General features: G+C 37.9%; 1 pseudogene; it reads right to left on the bottom strand.

Moving 5' to 3' along the window:
- Positions 1-3,234: 3,234 nt before the first annotated feature.
- LOC122125140 lies at positions 3,235-4,843 on the bottom strand (annotated as a pseudogene).
- Positions 4,844-7,418: the final 2,575 nt, after the last annotated feature.

Genomic DNA, 7,418 nt, shown 5'->3' with positions numbered 1-7,418 from the left:
TGTAGGAAGTGTATAATAGAAACAATGACCCAAATTTGGAAGAAAGTTCAGACCTCAGAGACAAAAATTTAGCAGGCTACTGGGTCCATATGCTAAAGTAGAGTGATCGCAAGAGTGATTAAACATAACAAATGTTAGAACCAAGGGGTACATTCATCCTAAGCAGAAATGAGCTCAGTCCCAACTCTTCCTTTCTTAAAAAGTAACTATTACTGATGTCAAAATAACTAAAAGTAACACCTGTAGAACACACACATCCTATTTTCTAAAGTCTGCCTCTGTTTTTCTACTTCTTTTTCTGTTATTAAATTTTTTTTTATTATAGCTGGGCACTGGTGGCTCACGCCTGTATTCCTAGCTACTCAGGAGGCTGAGATCTGGGGATGACAGTTCAAAGCCAGCCCAGGTAGGAAAGTCTGTGAAACTCTTATCTCCAATAAACCACCAGAAAACGAGAAGTGGCGCTGTGGCTCAAGTGGTAGAGCACTAGCCTTGAGGTGAAGAGCTGAGGGACAGAGCTCAGCCCGAGTTCAAGCCCCACGACGACCACCACCAACAACAAAAAAAATGTTATAAAGGGGATGTACAGAGGGATTATACTTTCATAAGTTAGCTTATGTAAGTAGGGTTTTTTTTTTGCTTTTGACGGATTTTTTAATTTTCTTTATCTATTGTTATTGTAAAGGTGATGTACAGAGCAGTTATGGTTACATAAGTCAGATGAAGAGTACATTTCCCCTCAATCCTTACCCACAAATTGTATAGTTTATTTTCAACATGGGGTCTAGTGAGTATCAGTCCTGCATTTGTTCACTACCATTTCTGTGCCCCACCCCTTAACCACCCAAAGACAGATAAATGAACAAACAAGACATAAGGAAATGAAAACAAAAATAGCAATGAAGAAAAAAACCACATTCTACTTCCTGGAGTTTGTTTCAATAAATATTATTCTATATTGTCAGATGTACATAGCTATTGCACTCACGTGATCCACTCCTAAGAACATCCCGATTTGGTCTCACTCTGTGTGAATGTCTAAAGACCTGTAAAATTTACCATGTCACAGTGTATTTTCTTTTTTATAATCCAGTGTGTTTACTTGTTGGTTTATAGGCACATTCTAGTTCCCACAAATGAAGGAAACCATGCAACCTATGTTTCTTTGGGTCTGGCTTACTTCACTTAATATAATTCTTTCCAAGTCTTTCCATTTCGTTATGAATAGTAGAATCTCATTCTTTCTGATGGATGAGTAGAATTCCATTGTGTTTATATCTCACATTCAGATTCTACCTCACCCCAGTTATAATGGCCAATATCAAGAAAAATAACAATAACAGATGCTGGTGTGGATCTGGCCAAAACACCAACCCTGGTTGGTGAGAATGTAAACTTGTTCAACCGCTACAGAAAGAGTATCGCAGTTCCTCAAAAGACTACACATAGACTGTCCATTCAAAACCAGCAATCCCACTCCTAGGCATTTATCTAATAGAACACAAACAAGGCCACACTAAAGATACCAGCAAAACCATGTTCATAGCAGCATTGTTTACCATAGCTAAGACATGGAATCAACCCAGAGGCCCCTCAGTGGATGAATAGATCCAGAGAATGTGGTGTATATACACACAGTGGAATTCGGTTTTTCTATTTCTTGCTTGCTCAATTAAGCCTTGCCCAAGTTTCTTACCATTTAAACTTGTCCTGAAATCTCATCCTCATTCAAATTCATGGACCTGGGACTTAGGACTCCCTGCAGCATATATTGTGGACTTCTGGAGGAATGAGACCTGGAACATGTCTGAAGTGGGGAGGGGGCAAGGGAATCTATATAGATCTCTATATAGTGTGAGAGGAGAGAGAGATTTCAGCCACCTGGCTGCAGGACCTTTCCTTGTATAACAACTCCATTTCACTAGTTTAGTTTGCTGGGAGGTTTGTTTTTAATTCTCTGTCTCTTTCCCTTTCAAATAAACCTGCTCTGTCTGTTTTAAACACTTCCCTGCCTTTAATTTTTTTAATCAGTGAAGAAAATGGACCCAAACCTTAGGGGGTATCAAATTGTCTAAATTCATTCCTTCAAAAGTCCCAAGTCCTGAGACTCATCTGAGTTACATGTGGGAGAGAGACTACAGGGAAAATTCAACTTGGGGACCACTCATTCTAGTAGAGCTTGTGGAATTAAACGTAACAATCTGCTCTAAAATACAGATGTGAAGCAGCAACATTATAGATATCATGCACTGAAAGGCAATACCCGAGAGGAATGGAGTCACTGCTCCAACAAAGAGCAAAGCCAAACAAGAAAAATAATAGAATGACTGATAGCAAGAAGATACTCTCCACTGTCCCGGGTTCCATTTGCTGTGCACACCGGAGCCAGGTGAAGCTGTCTCTTTGGTTTTCATGAGTTCAAATCAAACTTTGGTTCTTTCAAAGCCAGTGTAGGACAAAGTTAGTGAAGCCCAATCTGAAGAAAGAGGCCAGGAACAGTGGCTCCTTTTATGTGGGAGAAGTAGACAGGAGGCTCTCAGTCTAAGGACAGAACCAAGGAGAAAACTCAAAACACAAAAAAATGAAAACAAAAAAGTGGAATAGCCTATCTAAAAAAAATAACAAAAACTAAAGAGATGGGAGTGGCTCAAATGGTAGATCACCTACCTATCAAATGCAAGGTATTGAATACAAAGCCCAGTTTAAACACACACACACACACACACACACACACACACACACACACACGTTAAAATCATCTGCTACAATTGCCTAAATAATGAAAAGTATAATATATTAGGTATTAGCTTTAGTTAGGACTGTCTGTGTTTTCTGATATATGTAATAGCACACTATTAGGACATAAACATTAGTTCATGGTTGATTTTATTACGGATGGGGAATACATACTGAAGTTAAAAGTTTTTCTGTTGGATCAGATATTGTACTTTGCTTCCTTTCATGACATTGTTTGTTTGATGCAAAGGAAAATGAAGAAAACAATGAACAAAATCATAATAAAAGAAAGCACAATCAGTAGATTCAACTTATTTCTTTTCAGCAGTAGGCCGAGTTTGGGTGGGCCAAACTCTGTGTTGCAATAGATGTAATGTTGGTTGTTGCAGACTCCTTGCATATTGCATGTTTTTATTGAACAATTGCTCATCCCCACTGACTTGTGGACACTTGTCCTGTTTATGCACACATATTGTGCACTACACTCTGTGCTATCTTTTACTTCACTAATATCAGATATGGTGATTCCTCAGTGGTAGTTGATACCCCAGCAGGTGATATCACTGATAGCACAGTGGAATGATCTCTCACATTCTCACACACTCTCCCACAGAGGCTACTGGAGCTTTTACATTGTGTGTAAAATACTGTGAGTGTTTCCACAGTTGCCTGAAGGGTCACCGGAGGTATTTGATTCCTTATAGCAACTCTAAGGTATACTCCTGGATTGCACACCAAATATTCACAGTCATTGTATCTCTTTTCATGGCAGTATCCCCTGTCCTTGCAATGGATCCCTTTCTGTACATACATATCTCTAGGACACTTTCATGGAGTTCCATTGCACCGTTCAGGAAGATCACAATCTTTTTCTCTATACACCATGCCTGAAGGCAAGAAGTGACAATCTTTGTAACAGGACCCAGAAGCACATTTGGCCCCCATTTTCAGAGTGCAGCCTATTAGACAACATGGATCATTTGCACACAAAATGTAAAGACCCACAGTCATACTCCTCCCCAACTTGAATTACACCATATCCACAGTGCTTCTATGGGAAGATGTCTAATGGGTTGGGTGAGTTGTGCATACAGCTCACTGTTGCAGCTGTTTTTCATAAAGCAGCATAGCTGCAGTTGCTGAATTCAATGGAGAGATTTTCTGTTGGATCCATTACATGAAAGTCCTCCCCACAAGTGCATGAATCTTGGTCATGTTCCATACCTAAGTTATGACCTATCTCATGTGCTTCAATATGTCCAATGCTAATGAAATCATCTTCTAGGGGACTATCAACTCCACAATTAAAAGTTAGATTACACACACTGTTCAGATAAGCTAAGCCAAAACATTCACCAAAATTACATTTTGCAAAAAGATGCACACTATCATGGGGTATGCGATTATGAAACTGTGTTTTCTTCCAAGTACAAAATTCTCACAGGACAGTGTATAGTTCTTCCAAAATCATGATGTTTCCTTTATTCCAGATTTCAAGTACAAGTAAAGACACGTTGATATCCACCGAACTCAAAACAAAATTCATTCCATTGATAATGATGAATAATTCCTTTGTGGTATTTCTTTCCCAGTGAAGGATTCACTCATAGTCTATAACCAACACTACTTCAATAAACCACCTGTGGGTCCACCAGCTTTCACAGACGCTTTGCTTCAGCGTGGAATTAGCACTATCTTGGAATTTCAGTTGCCGTGCTTTTTCTTCTTCTGTTAATGCACAGCTCATGGGAACAAAATGTATCTTCTCATAGTCTATCTTACAAACCAGATGTTCAGAGGAATTAGATGGGCTCTTTGGCTTGATTTCATAAAGCATGTTATTTATTTGTAGTGTTCCTTGAAAACCTCCTAAACATGTGATAAGAGCTACCAGGGATTCTGGGTCCCCTTCCACATAACCTTGGTAGTTGTAGTCATTCTGGACAAATGGTTGATCCTCAAGGAGAGCTCCCTGGTCTGTGTAAATACAGAGAGGAGTCTGGATACCGAAAACTTCTTGATCTTTATGTGGACAATATGTCTCTGGGCCCCCAAAATAAATGTAGGTTATTGGACAGCCAGCCTGGATGCCTAATCCTTCTACCATTGCAAGTTACCTTTAATGGTATCACCATTTCTGGGGGGCTGTGGCATTGAGCATACTCAATATAGGACCAGCCTGAAAGAAAGAGTAACACCTCCAGCCGCGGCTGCAGGACAGCAATCCTTGTACGTATCAGAGACTCACCTTCAGCCATCATGGGTTATGAGAAAGGGAGTGATGGAACGAAAGGAGGAGTGCTGGCCTGTTTCTTCTCTTTCTCTTGGTTAGATGTAGCGCTGACCTTTACTTCAGATAGAGTCAATCCTTCACAACAACAGAATGAAAAGAAAAAAAAATTGAAAAGAACAGAGATAGCATAGCACAGCTAAATTATGACTATCTGGGGAGGGGTTGTTATGAGTTAATACAGATTAGTATTTGTCTCAAGACAAGAATTTATTGCATTAGTCATTAATTTAATTTTGGTGAGGCAAATTCAGACTGATGGTGTGAAAAGGACTAAATTGTTCGTTCATTCCAGAGCCTAGATGAAGGGCACATGGGATCACTGCACTATTTTTAAGTGTGTGTGTGTGTGTGTGTGTGTGTGTGTGTGTGTGTGTGTGTTTATAATCAAAGTATTTCCCCAGTATTTGTAATCAAAGTATCCTAATGGAAAGATGAGCATGCACCCTGTTTTGATAAGGTAATTTTGATTTGTACATATTGACTTGAAACAAATATCAATAGTTGTCACTTTCAGTTTCATAAAAAATCACTCAGTCCTATCAATTAGAAGAAATACTAAACAAAATTCATGTTTTGTTGTTGTTGTTGTTGTTGGTCATGGGGCCTGAACTCTGGGTCTGGGCGCTGTCCCTCAGCTTTTCAGCTCAAGGCTAGTGCTTTACCATTTGAACCATAGTACCACTTCTGGCTTTTTTCTGCTTGTGTGATGCTGAGGAATTGAACCCAGAGGCTTATGCATACAACGCAAGCACTCTACCACTGAGCCACCTTCCCAGCCCCACATTGTTTTTTTTATTATCCTTAATAACTATTTCCATGTAATGTTGTTTTATATTGTTTTATCTTCCTCCAGTCCCAGAGAATTCCAAAGTATCATAGCATCAATTTTCTCTCAAAAATATTAGACTCTACTATAATGAATATATTTCTACGATAAAACAATAAACAATATGGAACTGGAGTGGGTACCTGGGTTCACAGATGGATGTTAATTAAAGGTGTTTATATTTGGTTATACCTGAAAATATGTTTTAATGCCTCTAGCTATATATAAAATGAGAAGAAAATCAAACTAAAAATGTGGAGGTGCCTGAATACTAGAGGCAAACCAAAATGCCTTCAGAAATGAAAAGGGAGGAGAAAGCTTTGGAGAAGGCAATGTATTTGTAAGGGGTAAATATATCAAATTCTCGGTCTTTATGATTGCAACATAATCAGTACTAATCCCAACCTGCAAATACATTTATCTCAGATATAAATAGTTAGGTTGGCCATGTATATGTGTGTGTGTGTGTGTGTGTGTGTATATATATATATATGCTCCCATGTGTGTTTTTATAAGAAGTTGTATTGTCTTCACATGTAGAAAAAAAACACATATTTGTCTTTCTGGGTTTGGCTTTTTTTCTCAGTATGTGTTTGGATAAAGCTATTGATAGAGAAGAAAGTAGTAAACATCAAATTCTTCAAGAATTGTGCAGAATAATTTGGGAGGTTAGTAGTAGAACAAAGAAAATATATAAATAATGGTCTGGTAGGATGCCTGGTAGTTTAAATTGACTTGGAAATAGCTTGACAACGTGCCAAACATCTGGTCTGTTCGTCAAATGGAGATTCTAAGACTGAAATGTGTCTTCTCTACTGTGGTCTACATGATCATTTATAAACTTTGTAAAAAAATATGACTTCCCCTTGAAGAAATATAAACAGAAAAAAATGATGACTGCTTTCCACAATCTTCTATGATTGATAGTGACACAGATTAGAGGGACTCATGTCTCCCTGGGTCCTGAGGAGGAGTTCAGATTGTTAAATGCTATCAAGCACTGTTAAATGCAATTAGAATGATTAGATCCATGTTGAGTTTGGCTCTGATAAAGATGCACTGTACACAAAAATGGTCCTGTTAACTAGCAACCTGTTTGTAGAACCATTCATAGATTTTCAAAACATTAAAAGAATATGTAAAAATATCATCTCCTGCAAAAATACTCCCATGCTTTTAACAATCAGTGCTTGTTTCAAGATTATTTTTTACTTTCTGAATTTCCTCAAGTCATAGGATCCTCAGATGAAAATACACATCATATTGGTTTTATAGCTTATTTTTGTTATTAAATGTTAATCATGGTGATTTAAAGTTGTAAAGCCAAGAAGTTATTTAATGCTGTGGATACAGTGTTGATAAGTTTAATTAGATGTTACTTTGTCATTTAACACCTGTGTCAGAGGATTTTTTTAAAGCTGAACATTATCCTCATTGTTAATGTAAAATGAGTGTTATAATGGTTTAGCTAAACTAATCAAGTAACAGAGCTTTAGTGCACAAAATGCCAAAAAACTCACAGAAGAAGATCTCTGAAAGAAACTATTGATGAGATAAATTATG

Source organism: Dipodomys spectabilis, unplaced genomic scaffold, assembly GCF_019054845.1.
Source record: "Dipodomys spectabilis isolate Male_0828 unplaced genomic scaffold, ASM1905484v1 ptg000009l, whole genome shotgun sequence".
Lineage (NCBI taxonomy): Eukaryota > Metazoa > Chordata > Mammalia > Rodentia > Heteromyidae > Dipodomys > Dipodomys spectabilis.
This window is presented reverse-complemented; position numbering and strand designations above follow the sequence as displayed.